Genomic DNA, 16,826 nt, shown 5'->3' with positions numbered 1-16,826 from the left:
TGGAAGGCAATAAAGTGTCTGTGTTCTCCAACTCACTACTGAACAGGAATCCTGCCTTGTTGATTTATTTTAAATAATGATATTTAGGGGGCAGCTCTGTGGCTCAGTAGATTGAGAGCCAGGTATCGAAATTGGAAGTCGTAGATTCAATCTGACCTCAGACACTTCATAGGTATGACCCTAGGCAAGTCACTTAACTTCCATTGCCTAGCCCTTTCCACTCTTCTGCCTTGGAACCGATATACAGTATTGATTCTAAGATAAAAGGTAAGAGTTTCTTTAAAAATAACATTTATATAACATTTTAAAGATTTCAAAAGGTTTTATGATCTCCTTCGGCCCTTACAAAAATAGTAGAAAAAAGCATTATTATTATCATTACACTTGATCTTAGCCAAAAGGCTGAGAAGCAATTTTATTATTATCATTGACATATTATAGATGAGGAAATGGAGACTGAGAGAGTTTAAATGTTATGCAAAGGATCACCTTATCTGAGTTGAGATTGAAAGGCCTCTCTTTGGTTCCAAATTAGGTGCTCTATCCATCATGCCAAGCTCATAGCCATGCAATGTCCTACCTTTCCTTAGGAACCTTCTATGAATCCACATTATATTTTGGGAAAAACTATAAAGTCCTTTCTTTGGCCCTTATGGCCTTTTACAATCCTACTTAAATCTATCTTTTCAGGCAAATTTTATTGAACACTTGTCCTTTATTCTTCTTTCTAGCCATAATGGTTCTACTTGCTGTTCCTTGAATAAGACATTGCTTCTCCTGGTCCACTGCCTTCTTATACATGGTCCTTCTCTTTTCAATTCCATCACTAGGGATGCCTGACTCTCTTCATGGTTTAGCAAAAATGTTACTTCCTTCAAGAGAACATTCCTGATCATTCCAGTTAATGCCTTCACCACTCAGTGTAGAATGCATATTCCTCCAGGGCAGGAGTCATCTTATTTTTTAATTTGTATCCCTAGTACCTCATCTAGAGGCTTGCTCATAATAGAAATTTTAAAAATGCTTATTAATTGATTATTTAAAATTTTATTTTTCCTAAATACAAATAATTCCTTTAATAAGATCCATAATTGTTTCAGAAATCAAAGACAAGCTAAGGAATTTATTTTTTTTAATTAAAAAAAAAAAAAAACTAAGTGTCTCAATCTTGCTCACTCTGGAAGTACAGGAGTTAATTATCAGTTCAGTCCTACCTCAATCAACTAGTGAGTTCTGACTTGCACTGTTTTCTGATATGGGCTGGTTTGCTCCTCCTCAGGCAACCTGATGGTTGCTTGATCTTGGGGATACATCATATTAACCCCAAATTTAGCCTGGATATCTGATCTGCCTTACCTACTGAGCTCCTGTGCTCAAGAGATCCCCCAGCTTAGACTTTTTTCTTACTAGAATTTACAGATGTGTACGATCATGCTTGGCTTCCTTTTTGAAAATGGAAGAATTGGCCCACTCATAGTCTTTTAACAGTTCTATCATTTTCTATGATTTTTCAAGGATTTGTCTGTTGCTTAGTGATTTTTTCTTTGAGATCCTGTGAGGAACTTCAACTGAATTTAAGCACTGGAACTGATGCAAGACAGTTACTCACTTACTAATTTTTTACAAAGTATATCTTATACTTAACATATCAATCAGTTGAGTTCAATCTGATCCTTATCCAAATACTTTTCGCAAGTTCAGAGATATTGCAGCATTAACAAACAATATTTCAATCTAGGAGCTGAGAAATCTTGACCTAGACAAACCAAAGAAAGGTAGATTCAGGAACCATCAGCTTTTTAATTAATAAAGAAGTGCTGCTATAGAACATACCAAGGCACAAACCTTCAATGCTTAGTGGAGAATTTTGTTCCATGGGGCTTTTTATGAGGATCCCACGAAGAGAGAAAATACCTTCCAATAGTCTAGAACCATTAGAATAAATATTTGGTTACATGAGCTCTTTATACATTGAATATGTAAGAGGAGAGTGTGTCCCACGTGTTGAGATAAAAAATAACCGTCCTTACTATACTAATTTAGGAAATATACTAGTGAATTAAATCTGGCTAATTGTTTGTCAATGGGGAAAACTCTGAATGGAGGCTTATCATTAATAGTATTTAAAAAATAATTACCCACCCTTACCACTCTTCTACCTATGAGCCAATACACAGAAGTTAAGGGTTTAAAAAAATAATGAAAATCAAATTTAAAAAACTAATTAATTAATTTAATTGGTTAATTAAATTAATTAACTAATTGGTTAATTAAATTAATTAATTAAAATTAAATTAAAATTAAAAAATCCTCAGGGTTATCTTTACAACCCTGAGAGGCTGGAGTTCTTTTATTGTTATTAATCCTCCAGGGATTTAAACTGTCCATGTAAGTGTAAACTGTGGAAGTATCTGCAGAGGAGATAATACATATATTAAAATGACTTAATAACATAATTGGGATTCTCAGGACTAATATACATATATATGTAGTAGGAGATGTCTAGATATATATATCTAGATGCAGACACAAATATAGATAGATCAGCTTCTTAGAGGAACCTTTGTTATTCCCAGGCATCGAGTTCATAGTTTTATATTTTTAATTTTTTTCATGTGAGAAAGCTGACAGAATTTGTTTTATAATTTTTCTGTACAAAACCTGCCTTTATGGCAATGGTTATAATTCCCTTAAAAATATCCAGGACTTGCTCCTGACAATGAGTAAAATATTCAATCTCATCACAATTGGGCTGGCTGGTCAGAATCTATGGAAAGGAGTTGTTTGGAGCAAGAATGAAGATTAATTTTTAATTTAATTTTAGTTTTCCAAATCAGCATCGATTACAAACTTTGTTACTCTTGTGATTCCTGTCAGCTCTGCTCAGGTTGGTACAATGCTCTATTTTCACCACTGTTAGAAACAGAAACAGAAACAAGACTAAAATTCAGTCCCTTTCTTCATGGCTAAAATCTTTTTTTTTTTTTCCTCTTAGAAAATGTGGTTCCTGAAAGTCTCTCTGGCTCATACATGAGAGGTGCCTGCTAAGTCAGACTGAGCCATCTCATAAGAACTAATACATTTTTACATCTCAGAAATCTATAAATGCTATAAATCAAGACTTGATTTGTTGTTTGTTAATTGTGTAGACCTAAGTAAGTGATGGAGAAAATAATAATCAGATTGAACTTGTATATCCTGGGTACATTTTTTTTTCCTCAGTGAGTCAGTTGTTAAACATTTACCAGCACACTAACACTTCTCTTTGTTGTAAACTACTACCTTAGTCACATGTTCATTTCTAAGCAATGAAGAAGTTCAAATGATAATTTTTTTTCTATCATGCCAGGCAATTCATAAAGTCAAGTCAAAATATATTTATTAAATGTATACGGTAATGTGTCAATTTTTGCAAGTCATCTTAAAATGGAAAGACATGATCAGAGCATTAAGAAAGAAGAGGTGAATAAATAATACAAATCAGAAAAGTATAGATTATATAGACTGCTACAAATGGAATTCTAAGGAAGGGAGAGAGTTCTTTTGGGTGAGAGGATCAGAAAAGGATTCATGGAATAGGTGGTAGAATTAGCTAAACTTTTATATTTGTAGTTCATAAGGATTACCCCAAAACACTAAAACATTAAGATGCTTTCTAATTTATTAGAGTCAAAGAATGACAGGCTATATGCATTCATATATTTTAATTATTTTTAAAGTTATTTAGTAAGTAACATATTAACTAAAATCAGTAATAACCCTCCTTTCTCCAAAGATCCTAGATTAACAAAGATTTGTCATACTTAGGAAAACTCTTTGCTGGAGAATGTCCTTTTGATTTTTAGAAGGATATGAGAAAAAGAAAAGAGGCAATTTACAAAATGACTAGTCTGTAATAGGACAAGGGAAAATAGCATCATTACATGACATGAAAAAGCAATTTAAGAAAATGGATCCTAGAATGAAAAATAATTAATTTGCTCATATTTCTAATGATCATGACAAACCCTGTAGTAAAGTACTATTTCAAAGTGTTCTAATTTAGACCTAATAGTGACCTGAATCAAGTCTCATTTTCTCATTTTACAGGTAAGGAAATTAAGAATGATAGAGGTTAAATCAATTGCCTAGTGTTATATAGGAAGTATAAAAATTCAAGGAATGTGAGAAATGTTGGCCTCAATATAACATTACTATTTAAATGATGAATACCATTTTAAAAGATGTATGGGAGACCTTTATGGACTAGAGATTATAAAGACTGTTGGCATATTTCTGTGGTCAAACATTTCCAACTGGGGCATTATTTATTGTTTAAATTCCCTTTGCTAACTAGAGATGGTAGCTTGATTTATTTATTCTAAATATGCTTATATTTTCGTAACTTAGAGTATCAGTGCTATAAAAAGGTCCCCAAAGAATAAAACCATGAACAGAATGTTTAATTTGGCTATTTAATTAATCTTCCATGTTAATGAAATTGATCCAGTATGATAGAAGTGATCCTATTAAATAAATCAGAGAAAACGGAAGTTTTTAAGAATAAAACTAAATTAAATTGGGTAAAATAAGTTAGAGAAAATGAGAAAGAAGAGTCAAAGAAGGACTTGTTTGGCTTATAATAAGTGAAGAAAAAAGTTGAGAAAACAAAGAAAATTTGCATATTAAGACATGCATAGAATTAAAATCACTGAAGAGAATACCAAAATGTTGTAAGAAAAGCAGACTTCAGTTTTGTGATACAGGAGGGAAAAAAAAATGCCTTCCAAGGGGAAAAAAAAAATCCCTTTGGGCTTAAACAATCCCAGCCAGTAAGGTTTATTTTTTCAGAGAATGTGTCTGAAAATAGGAGATTATAATGAAAACCATTGTGCAGTCTCAGCTAAAGTGTTCGCGACCATGACTGCCTTAATAGATAGACACGAGAGATATTTAGCTCCAGTCTTGGAATTGGTGGGGATTTCCTTGCCTCTGGTGGAATTCCTCCCCCTCTCTAGATGCCATTCCTCTCAAGGACAATTTTTTTTTTCTCTCTAGCTCATTGTCTGTGTAACTTACACTATGAGCCCTTAGGGCAGGCAACATATCTTTGGATGCACAAAGCAGTGCCAAGAACAGTCGGCATGAAACAAATAGTAGTCATAATATCAGGCAAAGTTTCTGCAATTGGAATGCATAAGAGGGGGAAGAGGGCTGGGGACTGGATAGTTCCTTCCCTCCCACTCCAAGTTTCTTTACCCTTAGATCCCTTTCAAGTGCCCCCCACTCCCCACTTTCTGAAAATAAATTGTTTTGTGCTGTCCTTTAGTACTTTCAGGGCTGATATATCTTTCTTTTTTCCTTAACTTTGCCCTTTCCATCCCATCCTTACAAGATTTTTCAGGCAGTCTTCCAAACCTTCACCCTGTCCTGTTTACTTCCCTTTGTAAGAGTTCACCTTATTTTTTCACGCTATGTTGTCATGTTCTGCTCTGATGTCTGTAATAACAGGTAGTAGAGATACTTAGGAGAAATTCAGCCACAGGGCTCCAAAATAATCTCTGGGAGAGACCGAAGAGCAGAGGAGAATGGTATGAAAAAGTAAGAGGCAGTTTCATGTCACTTTCCCTCATTTAAATTAGGCTTCTTTCCACACCTCACTCTCTACTTGCCTAAGCCTTCTTTTCTGTTTAAGGCTCTAGGCTAAAGTCCTCAGTGTTTTGGTTCAAATTCACTGAGTTAGAGTTGGTTCAAGTTCAGTGGGTTCCTGTGAAGTACATACCTGACTAAAATATCATGGCCCCTGGGATCCACTATAATCTAACATGCCAGTGATCTAAAGATAATGGGAGTTGTTTGTGTATGTGCTTAAAGTCACTTCTGCTGCAATGCAAGAATATCAACATAAGCCACTGATACTCTTAAACTGAGCAGACTCAACTTAGAAAAACAAAGAACCTGAGAGTGTCCTTTTGATAGGCAATACACTGAAAGCTGACTTTCAGTTTTGCTTGGGGATGCTCAAAGATAGGAGGCCAAGGCAAATCAGATACAGAAAGGGTTAAAATAAAGACCATTCTCGATATCAGAATCCTGTCTCCTATAATTTAACACACACACACACAAATACACACACAAACACATGTATACACAACAGCTTGCAATATACACTGGAGAGAAACATTTAATAGCTCTTTTTTACTTTTTTCTTCACTTTTTTATTAGTCTAAATTAGGTGGACAGAAAATCTACCCCCACCAAGATGCCCCTCAATAGTTGATTCTGTTCATCTCATCAGAGCCACAGCTGCCCACTGCTATTTTTTGTTGTGTTGTGGCCCACATTTTCTAGAATCCCTACTTTGTGTCCTTCATCAAGATTTTCCAGTCTAATTTCTTTAGGGCTTTTAATATGGTTTGGTGGTATTGTGAGTGCTCATATAAGAGTGATGGTGGCATGTATTTTGCAGTGTGCTAGCGATTTAGTGGGTTTATGTTAGCTGGACTTTTCAGATATTAAAGCTTTTGCTGATGCAGAATATGCCTTGTAATAAAGCAGACATCAGATAAACCAAAATTATAGGGATACTGAATAAAACGACTAGGTTTTAAGGGGCTTAAAAAAAAGGAACTTCAAAAAGAAAAAGAAAACGAATACATTTTCAGTGAAAGGGGGCAGCTGAAGAAATAGTTTGGTGATTGTATGAACTTGAGGTAATATTTACTCAGGCAGCAAGGTCTCCTTTTGGTATGGTCTATCACCCATTAATCTTCTCTGGTGACATAAAAGTTAATGTCAGAATGTAAAGCATCTTAATTGCTTAACTTGTAATTTACAACCAATAAAATACACCATTTCATGAGGATCACCAGCATTTGCATGACTTTCCCAAAATATAGTCCTTTGGTAAAATTTGGATTATCTCTAGCAAGCATAAAAGTTCCTTTGACTTTAACATTATTCTAAAACATTTCTGTATAAACCAAGATCTAATTGGCAGTCTTTTGTAGCCTTTGAACATGAGAAATCTGTAGCAAAGGGAAAAAATGGTAAAACTCATACATGTATAAAATCAATAATTTATAACTCACTCTGAGATATACTTTTAACAAAATACAAGGGACACCAATCATTGGATTAATTCTATACAAAAGTGTCAAACTTGGTTTATAAAATAACTCTTTAAAAATATTCCATTACTGACTTGCATAGCAAAATAGAGAACATTCTTGTTAAATTAGCAAACATATATATGCATATATATATAATCTACTTAAATTACAATGTATAAATTTATTATATGCATTATAATTAATACATATATACACATAAATAAATAAGACACTTGTTGAGCAAGAGTAAAGCTATATTGAGAAAAGAGGCTACACATCTATATTGACTTCTGTGTTTGGCTATGTTGAAGTTCAATAGGACAGACAGAGAATAACAAATAAGAAGAAAAAACAAAATAGAAAAAATCAACTTGGAAACATGTTTCTATGGAATATACTAAAGAACATGTAGCAGATACAAAGGGGCAGAAAAGTGGTCCACTAGTATTTAAATGGGAAGAATTATTCATTACTCTTTGAATTCCATACAGATTCATTGAAATTAGAAATGAGGTAATAGAGCGTTTCATTCTGACCACTATTATAAAAGGATTAGGATTTGAAAAGTATTCAGTAGAAAATACCAAAGTTAACATAAGTATTGAGAAGTGTGACTTTTTATATAAAAATTAAAGCAGCTGGAATTTGCCAGCTTGAAGGAAAGAGCTAAAATATAACTAATTGATGTCATAAAGCTTAAGGCCAACTCTCTAAGGCAAGATTGTAACTGTTTACCTCCACCAAAGACAGAATGGGAAAAAATAAGATTTAATACCTATTTTAACCTAATCTTGGCAGTTTTTGTTTAAGAAAGAAGTTCCCCAAAAGTGAAAATTAGTGTGATTGATAGACGAGTTAAATTTTCATTTTGTTGAGAGCTTTAAATATAGAATATGTTTTAATGGTCTAGGATATATATTCTATAGTCTACTCAATTATATACATAAATTATGAGTTATATCTAATGATAAAGGTGCTTTATTTAGTTTAAGTCCCTGACACAGCTCAGTTGAGAATTTCTAGTTGGCTGAACTCAGATTGCATCTGACTAGGGCACCAGAAAAAAAAATGCATTAAAGAAAAAAACAAAAGCATATGATTGTGACTGAATTCTACTGCACCATAAGAAATGACAAGTGGGTTAATTTTGGAAAAACACAAAGACCAATATGAAATTATCAAGAGTGAAACAAAAAGAAATAAGAGAACATTATATATAGCAACAGAAATATTGTTTGAAGAGTGACTTGTCTCTGTTCACCTACAGAGAAAGAACTGACAAATAGAAACAAAACAGTTTTATGTACACATAAGTGTTTTTGTCAAAAACGCCTTCTCTAATTGGGGGATGGAAGGGAGGGAGAGATAGTTAACTGGGTATTTTAATTTTAATATAACAGACAAATCTTTAGGCTTAAAACAATAAAAAAAATAAGAATTTTTACATGCACATCCCATGAATTTGTGTCTCCCATTGGAATAAATAGTATAGAAACTATGGAAAACAATTACCACCAAGAAATACACTTTGGTGTGAGAAATGAATGACAAAGCATTTATTGTGGCCAGATTGAAGATAGACATTTTCGATTATGCCATTAATCTATGTTCAGACATTTCTTTTGTTTTTCCTCTGGTCTTTAGCCTGGGAATCTCAGAAACATGCTGGGTCTTTTGGGGTCCCTAATGCTGCTGAATTGAGCCCCACCCACTGTGTTGTAAAGGCTGTTGGCACTTTACATGTGGCATGAGGATGTCATGTGGCTTGAAAGGAGGCAGGATCGACATCCCTAGCCTCATTCCCTCCCATTCTTTTCTCCAAAGGAAACTTTTATTCCTCAAGGAGGAGAAGCTGGAAGTTGGTGCTGAAGACAACTCCACTCTCCTGAGAAAGAGGGGTTACTACTATATAATCAACTCCCTTAAATATTGTTAGTTTAGAGGATATTATTTTCAGATTCAATCTAACTGATTACTTTTTCAATACTCGTGGTGGAAAGGGAAAAGAAGGCCCCCAAACTTTATATCTGAGGCTTGACTTCCACAGAGTTGTAAAAAAACCAAATAAATAAAACTCAAAAATCATTTATCCAAATAAGCAGCAAAAGAGAAATCATAAAAAAAAGTATACATAAGAAAATGCATACCAGAGAAAAGGGGCTCTGCCACTGGGAGTAAGCTATCTCAGCTCAATCAAGATTGTTCTTGGTCTCATCTAAGGGGAACTTCCTTGAAATCTCAAGTGTGGCAAGTAGGTAATAGGAATATGATGAAGACTTCCGGGACCTCTCATGTCTTCTTAGATTCTTTCCCTTGAGCAATCTGAAGTAGATCTGATTTCTTCCATCTTCCCTCTCAATGCTGGTATCCAGAAGTTCCTGAAGTGAATCAAGGTCTGAAGAATCCTAAAGAAGATTGGAGCTTTTCCATTCTTGCCAACTCTACCCTACCTCTTATGCATGGAAGGGCATTCATCTTCACTAAAAAGGAGAAAGCTGCATAGCAATGAGATTTGGACTTGGTTTACATTGCCATTAGAGACTCTCTTCTATGCAATTCCTTTTTCTTTCTTTGGCTCAGAAATCTTCTCACCTCAAATCAGAGACTATATCTTCTAATGTAACCTCACTTGCATTAGATACAATTCCTTAGGAAATGGAATTCTGGGAATATTCCACTTTACAAATACTTTTTGGTGACTGGCATGATTGGCAATATAGTTGCATGTGTTCTTATTACAGATCATTAAAATGATTTTTTCTACCTTTTATGAAGGTAGAGGGATAATGACCTTCCAAAATAGGTATAGCAATTTAGTAACTCGCAGTTAATAGAGAACTTTTCTATGATCCATTGACAAATATCTCAAAGTGACAGGTAAGTCCAGTCTGAGATTCTTAGATTTCTCTTAGAGAGACAAAGATGACTTGATTTTTAACATATTTATTATACTGTTCATTTCTGCAATTTCTTCTCTCTTCGAAATATCATATCTCTCATACTATGCTTTTCCTATGTTTTGGAACCACCTTGTTTTTAACGTTCCGTTCAAAATTAGAATGGCCATACTGTATTATTTAAGTAGATTTTAAGAACATCTGTTCATTCCTAGGATCCACTGGGACAAAAACACTTGCTTTTTAAATCCAGATTTGGAGATGTGATCCGTGACCAGTCCAGCAAAGCTGAATTTTAATGAATTATGATTGACGGAATATGTCAATATTAGTAAATATGTACTCTCACTTACTGAGGACTATCATGTCAGGGTCTTGTGACCTCCAACATAAGCCACTCAGAAATTATTTGTGATATGCAGCTGTAATGGATCTTCTGATACAGAGTTATAGTTACCCAGATTTTGTCTTTCTCTGTACCTAAGCCCACAAATAGTACACAAAGCAGTGTATATGTCTCCCTCAGGGAGATACACACACACACACACACACACACACACACACACACACACACACAATGCACTCACACTCATATATACACATTAATACACATAAATATATTCGCAGTACAGTTTAATCCGAGAATAACACAATCAGAATTGGCACAGTTTTCAGAGGTGATGTGGTAAAACACATCTCTGAAAACATATCCTTTGTGTAGAAACTCCAGAAAGTGGTCATTTGCTGTGCTTGAAGACCACCAGAGAGGTATAATGTACCACTTCCTCAGACAATCAGGTAATCCATTACACTTTGGGTTGACTCTCATTTTTAAAAAACCTTTTGTTCAGGCTGAGCCTAAATTTGTCTTTCTACACATTTCTGAAAGAGTTGGACTGGATAGTGTCTAAGCTCCCCTCCAACTCTAAAATTCCAATTCTGGGATACACCCATTGATCAGAATTCTGTCTCCTGTGACCAAGCAAACATTCCCAATTCCTCTTGAACATGGAAGCACTTTAAATACTTGAAGATAGATAAGTTTTTCTTTTGCAAACCTTTTCTTCTGCAGGCTTACTAGCTCCAGATCTTTCAGTGTATCTTTGTATAGAGATTTCTCTTATCTCTTTACTATCCTTATCATCTTCCTTTAGATTCACTCTAGTTTGTCCACATACTTCCTAAAATGTAAAGACAGAAGTACAGGAGCATAAAGAAAGCTATTCAGTAATACTAGACCTTCCACACTATTTTATCACAAAGAATTGACATCTGACTCTCCAGCTGCCCCTTCTAACTCATAATTCTGTAGGGCAGTACATTTAAATATCTGAAACACTAGCCCAGAAACGTATATTCTCTCTATTTTCATAAGTTGCTCATATGTAACTTCCATGGGAGAGAGGGCAACTGTGCTTGTCAGAACCACTGGCCTCAGTTGCTTTCTTTCCTCTATCAGATAATATTATCAGTATGATGGTCTAATAAGCAGTTGGCTGATAAGCCCTATCCTCATGATCCTGAAGACAGTGCAAAGCTTATGCAATTCTCATGCCCACTTTGGAGCATGTGCAGACATTCTGCAACAGGTTCTGGTCTGCTAACCATGTGGTAAAGAGATGACTCTTTGATTGTCTGAGTAGCTTGAACTGGGGTGAATTCCAAAGGCATTAGTCAACCAGAACCTATTTCTTCTCCTTAGTCTGTCCTCTTTCTAATTGTTCACATTTTGGCAAGAGAAAAGACAAAATGCTATGAATGGGGAGGCTTTCATTCCACCCCAGCAGAGGGCAACGTGTGGCCTGTGAACATAGACCTTAGTTCTTTGCCTTGACATTTGTCCTTTCATTTTAAGTGAAGATTGGAGATGACTACACCCTTGTGATCTTTACAAGGTCTGGGATTTGAAACACTGATGGGTTTTGTAGTTATCTGGTCCAACTTTAAAATCTAGGAAAGAAAGGAGCAACCTTTGGGACTCAACCCATTGCCTGCTGAGGCAAGGACTCATCCAGCAGGGATGCCATTTGGATATGAAATTGCAGGGACCAATATTGTGTAGAAACTATCTGATCCTACTCCCCCAAGGACTAAGGAGGTAAGATGAGGTTGTGTCCTTTTATTGTTGGCGAGGGAAGGGGAGGATATTTGTTCTCTTATTTTTAATGTATTATTGAAGTATCTTCTTAAGTTTTTAATTTTGGGACATTTTATGTCAATGAATTCCATTATAATTTTTAATAGGCATTTTCTGACATTTTGTAATCCATGGTTTTTTTTTTCCCTCCCTCCCACTCCAGACCCCTCTCCAAGTAAAAATTCTTTTGAAATGGAACTGGTGAGCTATCACTAGAATTTTACATTGGGAAGACCATACTGGAATGGGAGTTTAAGTTTGATAACCTTAGAAAACAACCACTAGGGGAAGCTAGTTCAAACCACTAGGGTTTGGGTTCAAATTTGACCTCACACACTTCCTTGCTCTGTGGCCCTGGGCAAGTCCTGTAACCATTAGCCCTTGCTTTTGCATAGCCCTTACTACTCCTCTGCCTTGGAACTAATATTTAGTATCTATTTTAAGACAGAAGGTAAGGGTTATAGAAAACCCAGGAAACAGACACATTGGTCTTTTCTCTCCCATGGAGTTCAGGGGAACCTCTAGAATGATGAGGGGGTATAATAGCCAATTTAAGTATTTTGGAAAGTCAGGTCACACTTTGTCATTGTTGTTCAGTCATTTAAGTTGTGCCTAACTCTTCATGACCCCATTTGGGTTTGTCTTGGCAAAGATACTGGAGTGGTTTGCCATTTCCTCCTCCAGCTCATTTTACAGGTGAAAAAAATGAGGCAAATAGGTCTAAGTGCCTTCCTCAGAAGTACACAGATACGGAGACACCATCGGGCTGCCTCCTTGCAGAGGTATGGCCTGGACTCCAGTGTGGGGTCGGAGTTGTTGTCTTCATCTTTGTCTTCAGCTGCGGTGATGAGAACAATCGGGTTAACAGTGGCACTGGAGTACCACGCAGACCCGGAAATGGCCAGGAGCCCCACGTCCTGGAAGTGGTGGTCGCAGATGCTGACAGAACACCAGGAGCCACTGGGGGAGAGGCAGACTGGAAAAGATGCCAAAGCTACAAGGATTTGAGTTCTGGAGACATACTTTTCAAGGGGCACATTATGTAGTTGCCCCCCCTGGTAGATCAAAGTGAACTGGCTTGCAGTCTATTGAGCCGTCGCCATGGAGCTCAGTTAAGCTACGCACCTATGTTTCATGCTCAGGCTTTTTTGTTCGAGACACTAGCTATGGAAAGAAAAATCAGTGTCGTGATGTGTGTCCCGAAGATCACTCCCTTATCATACAGTTCTGTGCCAATGATCCTGAGGTGTTTGTCAAAGCTGCTCTTCTGGCCAAGGATTATTGTGATGCTATAGATCTGAATTTGAGCTGTCCTCAAATGATCGCCAAGAGAGGTCATTATGGAGCCTTCTTACAAGAAGAGTGGGATCTGCTCCAGAGAATGATTCTATTGGCACATGAGAAACTCTCTGTTCCAGTCACCTGCAAAATTCGTGTCTTCCCAGAAAATGACAAGACTATGAAATAGGCTTAGTTGCTAGAGAAAGCAGATACCAATTATTAACTGTTTATGGACGTGCCAGGGAACATAAGGGTCCGCTATCTGGAGTTGCATCTTAGGAGCACATAAAGGCCATGGGGAAGACAGTGAATATCCCAGTATTTGCAAATGGGAACATCTAATACTTCCATGATGTGAAAAAATGTATCTAGAAAACAGGGGTTCATGGGGTGATGAGTGCAGAGGGTAACCTACACAACCCAGTCTTGTTTGAGGGTTGAAACCCACTGGGGTGGGAGATGGCTGAAGAATATCTGGAGATTGCACAACAGCACCCCTTCCCTCTGTCCTATGTCCGGCCTCATCTCTTCAAGCTATGATATTACACACTATAGATTTGTCAGCAGCTTCGGAAAGAACTGGCCAAAGTAAAAACTTTGGAAGGGATTGCTGATTTTAACAGAGACCTAAAGCTGCACTGTCAGGAGGAAATAGCCAACCAGACGGAAGGAGAGAAGTCCAAGGGAATATTGCCTTTCTTCCATTGGATTTGCCAGCCATATGCCCAACCTGGGCCTAGACAGACCAGCAAAGAGAATGGCAGCACTGGTCACAGCACACAGGGAAAGCAAGCCTTGGAGGATGAAAAGGATGCCAGTTTGGACTTTCTCTTGAAGAAATCAAAATATGCAAAAGTATGACCAATACACAAACACAAAGGGCAACAAATGTGTTTTTAAACTGTGCTGTGGCTGCTGCAAGAAAAGAACTTTCAAAGAAATGGCAGGTTGTCCAGGTCATGGATTGCCTTTTAAAACCAAATCAGAGAAGTAAGTCCCTTGTGTGGAAGAGTGGCTGGCCCAGCTTATAGCAATTTAGAGGTGAAGAAACCTGGTGGATTCCCAGAAGTTATGGGTACTGTAGGATGAAGGGCCAGCTGAAACCCAGTCCAACCCCTTCATCCATTCCTGGGCCTCTGTTCCAGTGCCACTGCTTTGATAATGGTATCAGGACTTCTGCTGCTACTGAATTCCAGATAAGCCTTCCTTAAAGAAACACTTTTACTCAGGGAAATCTCCTATTATTTTAATACAGAAGGAACTACAGGGCCCATATTGGGGTCTCTGGAAATGCTGCAATGGAGAGCAGGTTCCCAGGGCCCACTGTCCTCATTAACCCCTGTGTGTTTTAAAAACTGAGAAAATAAATAATCCTTTTACATCATTAAAAAAAGAAGTACGCAGATAGTATCTGAGACCAAATTTGAATTCACGAAGATGAATCTTCCCAAGTCCAGCATTCTCTCACTGAGGCACCTAGCAGCCCTAAGGTCAGACTACAATAATAAGGTAATTTTATTCCTCCCATTTAGGTAAAAAGATCTTTCAAATAACATTTTTCTCTAGATTGTTCACACTAGACATTAATATTTTAAGGCCAGTTCTGCTTATGTAGTTATCCTCATTAATATTTCATCTTCTTGTGCCCTGCTATGCCAATCAGTAAATAGACATTTCCGGAGGGCCTGCAAAATACACAGAACTGTGCTACTCTTAACCATTTCTTCCTATTTTGTTTTTTCATTCCTTGGCTCATAAGCTATTTTTCTGTTGTATTCTATTCTATTTTCTTTGCTATCTCTTTCATTATCTACTCTCTGTCTTTCAAGCAGTTCAAAATGGTAATTTCTCAAGGTTTTGGCTTTAATCCATTCTTCTCTCTATTTTTCCTTCGGCAAATTCATCTATCACTATAGCTTTAACTCTTACCTCTATGTAAAGAACTCACACATCTGCATTAACAATGCTGACCTTCTTTGCTCCAGTCCCATTACCTCCTCTTCCCTGTGGTTACTTCTCTTCTTCCATGTCCCAATGAAATCTGACATTTGGAAGGTCCAAAACTGAGTTATATTTTCTCCCCACCTGCTTTGCCTTCTAAGTTTATTTATTACCTCTATCGGTGTTAACATTATTCCAAACCATTGTGTCATTATAACTATTTATTCTCCCTCACCTTTCATATATAGTTAATTACCAGGATTCTATTGATTCCATCTTTGTAACATTTCTCATATTCATCTCTTCCTTTCTCTCTGTACAACTATGCTATCATAGGCCATCACCAGGCTCCTGAATTATTGCATTAGCCACCTAATTTTGTTTCCATTTTCCTCCCTTTTCAATTCATCAATCATGTCAATGACTAATTTTTATTTCCAAAGCTAATCATGCCACTATTCTCAAGAACTTTCAGGTGCTTGGAAAATAGTAGCACTCTATTGTTTAGTAGTTAAATATAGAGCAAACTCCTTTTGATGGCATTATGCCTTTCAAAATCTAGCATTTCTCACTTTGTTAGCCTTGGTTCATGATATTCAATTCTATTCATTAGCAATTCATTAAGCATGTTCTATGTACAAATCATTCTTCCTAGCCCTGAGTATACATATAAATATAGTCCCCATCCTTAAGGACATTACATTCTCCTTGGGGGATATAACATGGAAATGGATACATTTATATCTGGGACTGTATTGGATTACACTTAAGTGCGTTGTGGTAAGAGCAGTTTCCTGATGCACCTCCTCTTATCTTGATACAACTTTCTCTCCACCCATAACCCTCAAAGAACTTCATTATATCCCTAGTTCCATAAAGACTTCCTTGCTGAAGCTTCCGCCTCTTGTGAAACTTGATTGATTCCAGTTTCTTCGAGGGAGCTTCCTTGGGTTTGGGGGCCTCTCAGAGCTTTGATTGGTGCCTGAGACCATGTAGTTGCTATACACTGAGGAAAGGGACTGTATCCAGAGAAATGAACTGTTGCTAAATATATATATCCATGTCTGCTGTACAGGGGCAGAGTAAAAGTGACTCACAAGTGCCTCATCTCATCTCAACAATGAACTTAAAATGCTGGTCTCACCTATAAATAGCTGGAAGTAGCTTGTACTGATTTGTAATAGCTAATAAGTACATTTTTAGAGTGAGCACCTACATCTTAGAGACAAGCAAATGCTGCAAATCAAGATTCATTTTATTATTTTATTGATTGCATTGGCTTAAGAAAGTGATGGAGAAAATACTAATAATATGGAATAAACTTTAAAGTATGTTATAAATATGTATATATATATTTTTTCTGGAGACTTAGTTGTTAAACATTTGCCAGTGCTTCCTTGATTATACTCCATGAAGTTCTGAGAAAACAGCTCAATACCAAAGGACTTGAGTTCTTTGAACAGAATCTCTTCATAGGTC

General features: G+C 36.5%; 2 pseudogenes; one reads left to right on the top strand and one right to left on the bottom strand.

Annotated features, from left to right (window-relative positions):
- Nucleotides 1-269: 269 nt before the first annotated feature.
- Nucleotides 270-414, bottom strand: LOC123232852 (annotated as a pseudogene).
- A 12,577-nt stretch (nucleotides 415-12,991) lies between these two features.
- LOC123231580 lies at nucleotides 12,992-14,495 on the top strand (annotated as a pseudogene).
- The last annotated feature ends 2,331 nt before the right edge of the window (nucleotides 14,496-16,826 follow it).

Source organism: Gracilinanus agilis, chromosome 1, assembly GCF_016433145.1.
Source record: "Gracilinanus agilis isolate LMUSP501 chromosome 1, AgileGrace, whole genome shotgun sequence".
In the NCBI taxonomy this organism is placed as follows: Eukaryota; Metazoa; Chordata; class Mammalia; order Didelphimorphia; family Didelphidae; genus Gracilinanus; species Gracilinanus agilis.
The sequence above is the reverse complement of the archived record's forward strand: the minus strand, read 5'-3'. Positions and strand labels throughout refer to the sequence as shown.